Genomic DNA, 12,888 nt, shown 5'->3' on the forward strand with positions numbered 1-12,888 from the left:
GAGGGGACAGAAACAGTGGTTATGTGGGTTCCTGGGGCTGCTGCTGCAGAGGAGCACCTCCTCCCCAGGTTCTGGGGTCCAGAGGTCAGCGTCTGCAAGGCCAGCTCCCCAGGGGCTCTGGCGAGCGGCTGGTGCCTTGCTTCCTCCAGCTGTGGTGGCTTTGGGTGTGCCTTGCCTGTGGCTGCCACACTCCAGTCTGTCTCCAGCTCTCGACTTCTCTGTGTGCCACCTTTTATTCTGGCCCTTGTTTGGACACTGTCACTGGATTTGGCAGGTTTTTTGTTTTGTTTTTTGGTACTGGGGACTGAACCCTCCTACACAAGCTCTGAGCCACACTACCAGTCCTCTTTAAAACGCTTTAGAGACAGGGTCTCAAACTGTCCGGGCTGTCCTTGACTAGTGATCCTCCTGCCTCTGCCTCACGAGTAGCTGGGATGGCGCTTTGGCCACCACCACGCCTGGCATGTGGTGGGACTGTGCTGCATACGTGAGGGTGTGCCCCTGAACGTCCACAGAGGACAGTGCCTGTAGCGAAGCCATGAAGGCCAGGAGGGTGTGCTTGGCCTTGACCCAGGCATTCCACACTTGGAATGTTGAGAACAGGGTGATATCTGTGCAGCTAACTATCTTAATCACCAGGATGCAGGCAGTTGCAACTACACCCTCAAGAGCCAATACGGCGCAAACAGGACTGCTGGGCCCTGTGCTTATCGAGGTTGTTAAGAGACATTTGTCTGAGGAATGTGCGGCTGCCTAGAAACCTTATCTATCAAGGACAGGGGGGCCTAACTCCGACCCATCTCCAGCACAGTTCACCCCTTCCCTCCTCCCTTCTTCCTCTAGGACCGTTCAGTTCTGGCAGGACCCAATGAGAATCAAATAGATTGGCAGGACCCAACCAGAGGAGGACTAATGTTTAGCTGTTCAAATGTTAACCAATTAAAAAGAGCACTGTAAAACTGTTTGCCTTTCATTATAAAAGCCTGCTGAACAAGGGCTCAGGGCCTCTTAGCGTCTCTGGTTACTGAGTGCGGGGAGGACCAGGCTTGAGCTTGCTAATAAATGACTCTTTGTGGCTTGCATTGATCGTGGTCTCTGGTGGTCTTTGTGGGGTCTCGAGCCGCTGAGAACAACATATAGGGGCTCGTCCGGGATACCCCAAGCCCACCCAGACACCTGATCATAGAGTCATAAGTGACATCATTGGCCAGTGAGTAAGGCATTGCCGTATTTCTGTCTGGATTGCCTGCAGGTTCTGGTTCTGGGCTGGCAAAGTCCTGGCAGACGCGCTATAGGACCCCAGCAGGGTCTCGGGAGACGTCCCCTCGACCGTCTGGGCAACCTTTGTGTTGCATCTGGGCGACTCTGTCACATCTGGGCCTTTGTTTTTGTCGACAAAATACCAACTAGCCAACTTTGATCTAGTGCGCTATATGTCTGTCTGTTTGTGTATTGTATCGTATGGTCTTTACTCTTGCCTCCTACTGAATTCTTCATTGTGTCAGTTCGCTACTATTCTCACCGTTTCTCATTCTTAAATTTCTCATCTCCAATCTGGAGGAAAACGGGTCTATGAATCTCCTGATAGAAAGGAGATTCATATTTGGTCAAATTCATTTCATCCTTTTGGAATTATACAGGGAACAGGCTCAGGTGACTCCTAAGACTTTCCTCCTGAGTCACTTCTCAGAGGTCTGTGCCAGAGGAGAGAACTTCACTGTGGACCACCTAAAGGAGGGTGGGTTTGCTGCACTCTGCTCCACGGAGTATGCAATCTTCACCAAGATCTACGCTGAGTGAGATAAGTAAGCTTCTCTCTCCATGCACCCCACATCTGTTTGAGGTGCAGCTTTCTGTCTCTTCATTTTTGGAGGGTAAAATGGGCTACACAACACTCCCGCACATCCACTCCCTCCTGGATGCTCCCCTTCCCTTGCTGGTCAGACACAGGAATCCCACAGGAATCCGAACTGTAGGATTAAGACCTGGGACAATTAGTATGGAAATGCCCAGGTTCCCTTTGTTCGCATAGTTACCGTCACTAGTCTGTCCTAAGCACCTCTTTGTTTGTCGGAGGATGAGCTCCCTGTGTCCTCCTTCAGGTCCCCTATTCTTAGGCTTAGGGATACTCATTGCAGGGTACTTTACAGTCCTTCTCCTTGGTCCTAAGAGATTTGTTTACTCCAATCCCCCTAGGCGGAGAGCTCAGCAGCTCCATTCCCCAAAAGTAGTGGGAAATAATGTTTTGTGATTTTCTGCATTCAAACCTAACCTGATTTCTCAACCAGGAAAAAAAGGGTTAAAAAGTCCTTGGCAATCCCTCCCTCCCCGCTGCCTGGCCTTGCTGAAGCCTGCATTGGAATGTGAACTGTAGCAGTTTCAGTGGGAGAGGGGGGGAGTAACTTCAGAGAAAAAATAAAAAAAGAGGTGCGTTTTAAACTCCCGGGCTGCTACACAGAACTAACTCATTCTCTAGGATTCTTGTTTTGTTTTGTTTTTCTTTAATGCTGTATTTCTGAGCTCATAATTTTGATCCTACATACCTAGGTTAATGATTTTTTTTTGATCAGTTCTATTTTTATCCAGCTCTAGAGTTATTTTTAAACATCTGTGATTGTTCTCCAGTAAGTAAAGTACATCTTTTATGTGCCACCACCCAGGAGGAATATCAAAAGGCCATTGCAGAACTCCTAAACTTCTTAGCTAATAGGAATTAAAAGATCTCAAAAAATAAAGCTTAATTATGTCATCAACAGGTTCAATACTACAGAAAATAGCCACTATAGACAATATTCTGCCCCAGGAATATCAAGAAGGGGCCTTACTTCAAGCTCTTGTCCTCGGCTTACCTATGAAGCAAGATTTTACCTGTTTGTCACAAAGGGGAAAATAAATTCTGGATAAGCAGCCGTAGGCAGCTCAATAACCAATGGCATATCTCAGTGAGGAACTTAGCAAACTAGCTTTATTCTCAAAAGTAATGGAAAATAAGATCTTATAATTTTCTTTGACATCCAACCTGTCCTGATGAGATGGCTAAAATGCCCTAGGCACAAGGTTTCTGTTAAAACCTGTTAGATCCTTCCAGATCTCAGTCAAGGCTTACATTGAAATGTGAATAAAGGAAGCCTAAAAGCTTAGTAGGAGACTGGTCTCAAACCCAGGGGGAAAAAAAAAAAAGGTAAAAAGAGTCTTACCTGAACTCCAGCAAAAGTAAATTTTATGGTGCTTTACTGAAGTAATTAACGGCCGTATCATTTTTCCAGGACTTTTGTTTTTTTTTAATTCTATATTTTTTGAGCTTATGATTTTTTTGATCAGTTCTATTTTTTATTCAACTAGAATTTTTAAACATCTGTTACATTGCAATGGAGATTCACCTATAAAGTTACAAGGCCTTTGATTTTGTTATTTGTTTTTGTGTCTGATGTCATGTTTTGTCTGTATCAAAACTGAGTGCTCCTAAAATTGAAATTTAAAAATGGATCCAAATACTTTTATTCATGTGATTTTAAAGGGTTCAATTTAAATTGGGTAAACTAATAAAAGTGAAATGTCTTTAAAAATAATTCACAAGTCTCTAGGTGGTCAAACTAATGAAATGTTGATGTTAAACAATGTCTAATATCAATTGTTTCTAGGACTTTTCTTCACCAGGAAAGAGATAACAAATACTGTTCGGGACACTTGTCTGATACCTTGGTTTTTGCAGAATAAGTGAATTAAATTTAACATGTATAGGACTACTCAAATGTGTTTGTAAAGACCTCTGATTAATTTGCAAAGTTAAAATGCTAATTGTTAAATAACATTAAGTACTCTTAAGTCCATAAATTCCATGGGGTATCATACTTAAACATTATTGGTGTTTTCATAGGTTGGTAAATTAAAAAGTGTTTAAAATTACTTTGTGTCATTACTAAAAACAAGGTTATTAAGAGTTATGTCCTAACAGGTAAAACCCCAACCCGGAGGGTGAGCATTCCATCTGCTCCCTTACCACTTCCCCCTGCTCCCCCTCCAGTTCTGCAAAGCTCCAAGGAGCTCTTAGATTTGAATTTAGAGTTACCATCTTCCCTCTCACTGTGTTTCAGTTAAAGTACTATAAACAACAAAGTATTTTATCTTGTTAAAATGGAGTTATTGACACGCCTGAAGCCAGAGTTTATTCTGGAAGGATTCTCCAGATGCCGCACAGTGGTAGGGAAGTCAGAAAGTGGATGAGAACAGAATTTTGCCAAAATAGAAGCATCAAAGATTCCTGGAGAGGAGATCCAAGATGGTGGTCTAGAGGGAGGCTGCGTTCCTTGTCGCTCCGCAACACCGGATTTAAGCAGAGGATATCTGTTTCTCGGTGAGGCAGTTTTTGCTGCTTATCGATCCCCTGCTCTTTACCCCATTTGTCTGCTGTGATGACCTGCAATCTGCCAGCATATTGACGCCTTTTTTGAGAGCAGATTGCTCACTGTCAGGCGTCTATCATCCGCCATTTGCCTGCCTCTCTCCTGTCCGTCGCCTGCCTTACCCCTATCCATCACCCAATGCTTGAGGTTCACCTCCCGATCGTCCGACAGCTGCCAGCAGATTGACCACAGACCACCAGTGGAGAACCAGCAGCCTGTTGCTGCCTGCAAGTTCACTGTCACAGTACCTGCAGGTTTGATTACACGTGGCTGCCGCCATTTTGAGACAACAGCCAGGCCCTGTAGGACCCCTGGCTGGACTGACCGAACCGTCTCCAGGATCCCTCAGCCCGACCAATCACTCCCTGCCTCTGGGGCCCTCACATCAACTGACTGCTCCCTGCCACCAGGACCCCCAGACCAACTGACTGCGCCCTATCACTGGGAACCCAGACCGACTGATTGCACCCGGCCTCCAGGATCCCACAACCACACCAAACACACCGGACCTCCAGGACCCCTGCTGGACCAACTGCATCCTGTCTCTGGGACCTCCAGCTGACCACGTCCACCACTGAGCTGCAGCTCCCCATTTGCCAACAGATTTGAAAGTCAGAGCAGCCATCTTGGATAATCCTGGAAACCATAGCTCCGATCTTCGGGTGGGGCAAATCCCATCCTGCAACACCTGCTGGAGGCTTGAAGCTCATTTTCATGTACCTCTCATGCATCAGACTACTGAACACTGGGAGGTTTCATTACAATATGACTATTATACAGTAGATTTTCTTTTTTCTCCTTTTTTAAAAAAATATTTAAGTTTTTATTTCTTTACGTTTCTTGCTTTCTTTTCCTTCTGTTACCTGTTCCCTCAGAGTCGCTTTCTCCCTTATTTACATGATGTTATTGTCCCCATAGGGGCTATTTGGTCTAGGATTGCATAGTGTCTGGTTTGAGCACTGCTAATATTGATCTCCCCTTAAAGAAAGGGTTTTGGAAACCTATAGGGCCACTATAAGCCTATAGGGGGAAATCTGCAATACCCCAGATCTGCAGCGCTAGAGGGGAAGATACATGAACAACATGAAAAAACAAGGGAAGAAAATGATCCAAACAAATCTAGATTCTATATTAATAGAATCCAGTGACAGTATGTTAGAAGAAATGTCAGAAAAGGACTTCAGATTATACATGATTAAGATGATTCACAAAGCAAAGGATAAGAAGGCAAATGCAGGCAATGAATGATAATACCAATAAGCTGAAAGAGCACCTGCAGGAAGCAAAAGATCATTTCAACAAAGAGATAGAGATTCTCAAAAAAAACCAAATGGGAATCCTTGAAATGAAGGAAACAATAAACCAAATAAAAAACTCAATGGAAAGCATCACCAACAGACTAGACCACTTGGAAGACAGAACCTCAGACAATGAAGACAAAATATTTAATCTTGAAAATAAAGTTGCCCAAACAGAGAAGATGGTAAGAAATCATGAACAGAATCTCCAAGAACTATGGGACATCATGAAAAGACCAAATTTAAGAATTATTGGGATTGAGAAAGGCACAGAGATACAAACCAAAGGAATGAACAACCTATTCAATGAAATAATATCAGAAAATTTCCCAAACCTGAAGAATGAAATGGAAAATCAAATACAAGAGGCTTACAGAACACCAAATGCACAGAATCACAACAGATCCACACCAAGGCACATTGTAATGAAAATGCCTAACATTCAAAATAAAGATAGGATTTTGAAGGCCACGAGAGAAAAGCATCAGATTACATATAGGGGGAGACCAATACGAATAGCAGCAGACTTCTCAACCCAGACTCTAAAAGCTAGAAGGGACTGGAACAACATATTTCAAGCTCTGAAAGAACATGGTTGCCAACCAAGAATCCTATACCCAGCAAAACTAACCTTCAGATTTGAAGATGAAATAAAATCCTTCCATGATAAACAAAAGTTAAAAGAATTTACAAATAGAAAGCCTGCACTACAGAATGTTCTCAACAAAATATTCCATGAGGAGGAAATGAAAAACAACAATGGAGGTCAGCAAAGGGAGGAACTACTTTAGAGAAAAACCACTCAAAGGAGAAACCAAGCCAACTTAAAAACCAAAAATCAGCCAAATGACTGGGAATACAAATCATTTCTCAATAATAACCTTGAATGTTAATGGCCTAAACTCATCAATCGAAAGACATAGACTGGCAGAATGGGTTAAAAAGAAAGACCCAACAATATGCTGCCTGCAAGAGACTCATCTCATAGAAAAAGACATCCACAGACTAAAGGTGAAAGGATGGGAAAAAACCTACCACACACATGGACCCAGTAAAAAAGCAGGGGTTTCCATCCTTATATCAGATAAAGTGGACTTCAAGCCAAAGTTAGTCAGAAGGGATAAAGAAGGACATTTCATACTGCTTAAGGGAATCATAAATCAGGAAGACATAACGATAGTAAATATTTATGCCCCAAACAATGGTGCATCCCTGTACATCAAACAAATCCTTCTCAATTTCAAGAATCACATAGACCACAACACAATAATTCTGGGTGACTTTAACACACCGCTGTCACCACTAGATAGATCTTCCAAACAAAATCCAACCAAAGAAACCATAGAACTCAATAACACAATCAATAACCTAGACTTAATAGACATATATAGAATATTCCATCCATCAACGAGCGGATACACTTTCTTCTCAGCAGCACACGGAACCTTCTCAAAAATAGACCATATGTTATGCCACAAAGCAGCCCTTAGGAAATGCAAAAAAATAGAGATACTGCCTTGTATGATCTATCAGATCATAATGGACTGAGAGTAGAAATCAATGACAAAGAAAAAAAAGGAAATTACTCCAAGACTTGGAGACTAAATAATATGCTATTGAATGAAACATGGATAACAAAAAACATCAGGGAGGAGATTAAAAAATTCTTAGAGGTAAATGAGAATGATGATACAACATATCAAAATCTCTGGGACTCTATGAAAGCGGTACTAAGAGGAAAATTCATTGCATGGAGCGCATTCCAGAAAAGAATGAAAAGTCAACAATTAAATGACCTAACATTAAAGCTCAAAGCCCTAGAAAAAGAAGAACAGAATAACAGCAAAAGTAGTAGAAGACAGGAAATAATTAAAATCAGAACTGAAATCAATGAAATTGAAACAAAAGAAACTATTCAAAAAATTGACAAAAACAAAAAGTTGGTTCTTTGAGAAAGTAAACAAAATAGATAAACCCTTAGCCACACTAACAAAGAGAAGGAGAGAGAAGACTCAAATTACTAAAATTCATGATGAAAAAGGAAATATCAGGACAGACACCACTGAGATACAGAACATAATGAGAAGCTACTTTGAAAATCTGTATTCCAACAAAATAGAAACTACTGAAGACATTGACAAATTTCTAGAGACGTATGCTCCTCCCAAACTGAACCAGGAGGACACACACAATTTAAACAGATCAATATCAAGAAATGAAATAGAAGAAGTCATTAAAAATCTACCATCCAAGAAAAGCCCAGGACCAGACGGATTCTCAGCCGAGTTCTACAAGACCTTCAAAGAAGAACTCATTCCAATACTTCTCAAAATATTCCAGGAAATAGAAAAGGAGGGAACCCTACCAAACTCATTCTATGAAGCTAATATCACCCTCATACCCAAACCAGGAAAAGACACATCAAGGAAAGAAAATCTTAGACCAATATCCTTGATGAATATAGATGCAAAGATCCTTAACAAAATATTGGCAAACCGAATCCAAAAACATATTAATAAAATCGTGCACCACGATCAAGTGGGGTTCATCCCTAGAATGCAAGGAAGGTTTAACATCTGTAAATCAATAAACGTAATCCATCATATCAATAGACTTAAGGATAAGAACTATATGGTTATTTCAATTGACACAGAAAAAGCGTTCGACAAAATACAACACCCCTTTCATGCTCAAAACGCTAGAAAAAACAGGGATAGTAGGAACATACCTGAACATTGTAAAGGCTATTTATGCTAAGCCCATGGCCATCATCATTCTTAATGAAGAAAAACTGAAACCATTCCCTTTAAAAACAGGAACAAGACAGGGATGTCCTCTTTCACCACTTCTATTCAACACTGTCCTCGAAACTCTAGCCAGAGCAATTAGGCAGACTAAAGAAATTAAAGGGATACGAATAGGGAAAGAGGAACTTAAGCTGTCACTATTTGCTGATGACATGATTCTATATTTAGAGGATCCAAAAACCTCCCCCAGAAAACTTCTAGACCTCATCAATGAATTCAGCAAAATAGCAGGCTATAAAATCAACACGCATAAATCTAAAGCATTTTTATACTCAAGCAACAAAACAGCTGAAAGGGAAATGAGGAAAACAACTCCATTTGCAATAGCCTCAAAAAAAAAAAAAAATACTTGGGTATCAATCTAACCAAAGAGGTAAAAGATCTCTACAATGAAAATTAGAAAACACTGAAGAAAGAAATTGAGGAAGACCTTAGAAGATAGAAAGATCTCCCATGTTCTTGGATAGGCAGAATTAATATTGTCAAAATGGCCATACTACCAAAAGTGCTATACAGATTCAATGCAATTCCAATTAAAATCCCAATGATGTACCTCACAGAAATAGAGCAAGCAGTCATGAAATTCATCTGGAAGAATAAGAAACCCAGAATAGCTAAAGCAATCCTCAGTAGAAAGAGTGAAGCAGGGGGTATCGCAATACCAGATCTTCAACTCTACTACAAAGCAATAGTAACAAAAACGGCATGGTATTGGCACCAAAATAGACAGGTAGATCAATGGTACAGAATAGAGGACACGGACACAAACCCAAATAAATACAATTTTCTCATACTAGACAAAGGGGCCAAAAATATGCAATGGAGAAAAGATAGCCTCTTCAACAAATGGTGCTGGGAAAACTGGAAATCCATATGCAACAGAATGAAACTAAACCCCTATCTCTCACCCTGCACAAAAATCAACTCACAATGGATCAAGGACCTCAGAATCAGACCAGAGACCCTGCATCTTATAGAAGAAAAAGTAGGTCCAAATCTTCACCTTGTTGGCTTAGGATCAGACTTCCTTAACAGGACTCCCACAGCACAAGAAATAAAAGCAAGAATCAATAACTGGGATAGATTCAAACTAAATAGCTTTCTCTCAGCAAAGGAAACTATCAGCAATGCGAAGAGAGAGCCTACAGAGTGGGAGAAAATCTTTGCCACTCATACTTCAGATAGAGCACTAATTTCCAGAATATATAAAGAACTCAAAAATGTAGTCTACATTAATAAGTGCAGCCCGAGATCTTGGTTTGGACCCTGGCAAACAGATTAAATTGGATTCCAGTGCACAGTTTGGCTATTACTTTCGTGTAACCTGTAAGGAAGAAAAGGTTCTTCGAAACAATAAAAACTTTAGTACAGTAGATATCCAGAAAAATGGTGTTAAATTTACTAATGGTAAGTTGTCTGCTTTAAATGAAGAATACACTAAAAATAAAGCTGAATACGAAGGGGCCCAAGATGTCATTGTCAAAGAAATTGTCAATATTTCTTCAGGCTACGTAGAGCCAATGCAGACACTAACGGATGTGTTAGCTCAGCTAGATGCTGTTGTCAGCTTTGCTCATGTGTCAAATGGAGCACCTGTTCCATATGTATGACCCGTCATTTTGGAGAAAGGACAAGGAAGAATTATATTAAAAGCATTCAGACATGCTTGTGTTGAAATTCAAGATGAAGTTGCATTTATTCCTAATGGTGTACACTTTGAAAAAGATAAACAGATGTTCCACATCATTACTGGCCCCAATATGGGAGGTAAATCAACATATATTTGCCAAACTGGGGTAATAGTACTCATGGCCCAAACTGGATGTTTTGTACCAGGTGAATCAGCAGAAGTATCCATCGTGGACTGCATCTGGGTTCGGGTTGGGGCTGGTGACAGTCAGTTAAAAGGAGTCTCCACATTCATGGCTGAAATGCTGGAAACTGCTTCTATCCTCAAGTCTGCACCCAAACATTCTTTAGTAATCATAGAATTGGGAAGAGGAACCTCTACCTATGATGGATTTGGACTAGCATGGGCTATATCCGATTACATTGCAACAAAGATTGGTGCTTTCTGCATGTTTGCAACCCATTTTCATGAACTTACTGCCTTGGCCAATCAGATACCAACTGTTAATAACCTACATGTCACAGCACTAACCACTGAAGAGACCTTAACTATGCTTTATCAGGTGAAGAAATGTTGGGGGCTGTGCCATGTTGGTAGCGCCGGGATGGTGCCTGATCACATCAGCAGCGAGGAAGTTAATTGACATAAGCACACTCAGGTGATTTTCTCGTCCACGCACACAATGTATGCGCATGTGTTCTCGAGCACTAATTGCCTGCTCGAAGCATCTCCCCTAATCTTTGCCTAAGAGGCGTGACCCTGCTCTCCGCCTCCTGGAGGTGATATAAGCGTAGGCGGAGCGAAACACGCCACAGCAGCCATTAGCAGAAAAGCAGTAGAAGAAGACTCAAAAACGAAAGCAGCTAGGAAATGCGCAACGGCAGCTAGTAGGGAAAAGCGGCACAGCAGCTAGCAGGCAGCGGCGGAAGGCAGATCGCAGAACGGAGAACTGAGACGCATCACTAGGGCACCTTAGGTAGACGTACCCTTAGTTCACAGGATGCAGGACTTTAAGGCGTAGCAAGTCTCTTCCTCTAAGCTCTAAGCAAAGCTTGTCTTTCTCTCAAAGTTTCTCTCTTAAGCAAAGTCTCTCTCTCTCTCCTCTCAAAGCAAGTAAACCTCATTTCCTCTATCCTCTATAAACAAGCAAGAAAGCAGTGCACCAAAGAGAAAGATAGAAGTGCCTCAGTTTCCACTCCACCACCCATAAGACCCGTGCAAGTTGTTGCTGCAGGCAGTGACAAATATCCATGGATTTTGGAACCGCAAAGAGCCAGCGACAAAGAAAGGTGTCTGTGATCAAAGTTTTGGAATTCACGTTGCAGAGCTTGCTAATTTCCCTAGGCATGTAATAGAGTGTGCCAAACAGAAAGCCCTGGAACTTGAGGAGTTTCAGAGTATTGGAGCCTCACAAGGACATGATGAAACAGAACCAGCAGCAAAGAAGTGCTTTCTGGAAAGAGAGCAAGGTGAAAAAATTATTCAGGAGTTTCTATCCAAGGTGAAGCAAGTGCCTTTTACTGAAATGTCGGAAGAAAACATTACAATAAAATTAAAACAGCTGAAAGCTGAGGTGATAGCAAAGAATAATAGTTTTGTAAATGAAATCATTTCACAAATAAAGGTCACTGCATAAAAAAAAAAAAAAGAACTCAAAAACTCTACACCAAGAATACAAATAACCCAATCAACAAATGGGCTAAGGAAATGAATAGACGCTTCACAGAAGATCTATAAGCAATCAACAGATATATGAAAAAATGTTCAACATCTTTAGTAATAAGAGAAATGCAAATCAAAACTACACTAAGATTCCATCTCACCCCAATTAGAATGGCGATTTTCAAGAACACAAGCAACAACAGGTGTTGGTGAGGATGTGGGGAAAAAGGTACACTCATACATTGCTGATGGGGCTGCAAATTAGTGCAGCCACTCTGGAAAGCAGTGTGGAGATTCCTTAGAAAACTTGGAATGGACCCACCATTTGACCCAGCTATCCCACTCCTCGGCCTATACCCAAAGGACTTAAAATCAGCACACTACAGAGATACAGCCACATCAATGTTCATAGCTGCTCAATTCACCATAGCCAGATTGTGGAACCAACCCAGATGCCCTTCAATTGATGAATGGATAAAGAAACTGTGGTATATATATACAATGGAATATTACTCGGCCAATGGAATATTACTCGGCTATAAAGAATGATAAAATTATGGCATTTGCAGGCAAATGGATGAAATTGGAGAATATTATGTTAAGTGAGATAAGCCAATCTCAAAAATCCAAAAAAGGAGTGATCTCACTGATAAGCAGATGATGACACTTAATGTAGGGTGGGAGGGGGACAAGAATGGAGGAAGGAGGGACTATATAGAGGGAAAAGAGAGGTGGGAGGGGTGGGGGGAAGGAAAAAAATAACGGAATGAATCAAACATCATTACTCTATGTAAATATATGAATATGCAAATGGTATGCTGTTACTCAATGTACAAACTGAAACTGAAACAACATGTATCCCATTTGTTTACTATAAAAATAAATTTAAAAAAAAAGAAAGAAAGAAAGAAAAAGAAAAAGAATAAAAGAAAGTTGGAGTTGTGGCTCAGTGCTAGAGCGCTTGCCTGGCATGTGTGAGGCCCTGGGTTCAATACTCAGCACCACATATAAGTAAATGAATGAAATCAAAAGATCCATTGACAACTTAAAAATTAAAAAAGAATAAAAGAAAACCTGAGAGACCCATA

The 12,888-nt window shown here is 41.1% G+C and overlaps 1 long non-coding RNA gene and 1 pseudogene across 2 annotated transcripts; both read left to right on the forward strand.

Annotated features, from left to right (window-relative positions):
• Positions 1-2,117: 2,117 nt before the first annotated feature.
• LOC306648818 lies at positions 2,118-4,095 on the forward strand. The gene is made up of 3 exons (XR_013760501.1): positions 2,118-2,298; positions 2,426-2,569; positions 3,322-4,095. It is a non-coding gene; the product is annotated as an uncharacterized lncRNA (long non-coding RNA).
• Positions 4,096-4,134: 39 nt separating this feature from the next.
• Positions 4,135-11,783, forward strand: LOC306647727 (DNA mismatch repair protein Msh2-like; annotated as a pseudogene). Its single transcript, XR_013766937.1, has 3 exons — positions 4,135-4,200; positions 9,735-10,710; positions 11,428-11,783. The product of XR_013766937.1 is annotated as a DNA mismatch repair protein Msh2-like (transcript).
• The last annotated feature ends 1,105 nt before the right edge of the window (positions 11,784-12,888 follow it).

Source organism: Sciurus vulgaris, assembly GCF_902686455.1.
Source record: "Sciurus vulgaris genome assembly, chromosome: 17".
NCBI lineage: Eukaryota > Metazoa > Chordata > Mammalia > Rodentia > Sciuridae > Sciurus > Sciurus vulgaris.